We start from the raw sequence: 457 nt of genomic DNA, 5'->3' as shown, positions 1-457 counted from the left end.
AGAAAATAAAAAGGGATAGAAATACTTATGTAAATCAATAGCGGGAATTTCAGATAGGCGTATGGAGATGCTGTGCTCCTCTCGAATCTCTACCTTCTTCTTACATTCATCCAATCCTTCTTACTCCTTTCCATGGCAAGTTGTATGTAGAGCATCACCGTTGTCAATGGCTACATCCCATCCTCTCAGTGAAAACGTTCTTATGCTCTGTCACAGCACGGCTAATCATCTGTCAGTTCTCAATCAGGTTGGTCATCAAAGTGTTGTGCAACGTATATCTTGGAATAAGAATAAAAGAGAATTGAATAAAAAGTAATAGTAATTGTATTGAAACTTGAGGTACAGCAGAGCTCCACACCCTTAATCTATGGTGTGCAGAAACTCCACCGTTGAAAACACATAAGTGAAAGGTTCAGGCATGGCCGAATGGCCAGCCCCCTAAATGATCAAGAGACCG

The sequence above is a fragment of the Arachis duranensis genome, chromosome 4 (assembly GCF_000817695.3).
Source record: "Arachis duranensis cultivar V14167 chromosome 4, aradu.V14167.gnm2.J7QH, whole genome shotgun sequence".
NCBI lineage: Eukaryota > Viridiplantae > Streptophyta > Magnoliopsida > Fabales > Fabaceae > Arachis > Arachis duranensis.
The sequence above is the reverse complement of the archived record's forward strand: the minus strand, read 5'-3'. Positions refer to the sequence as shown.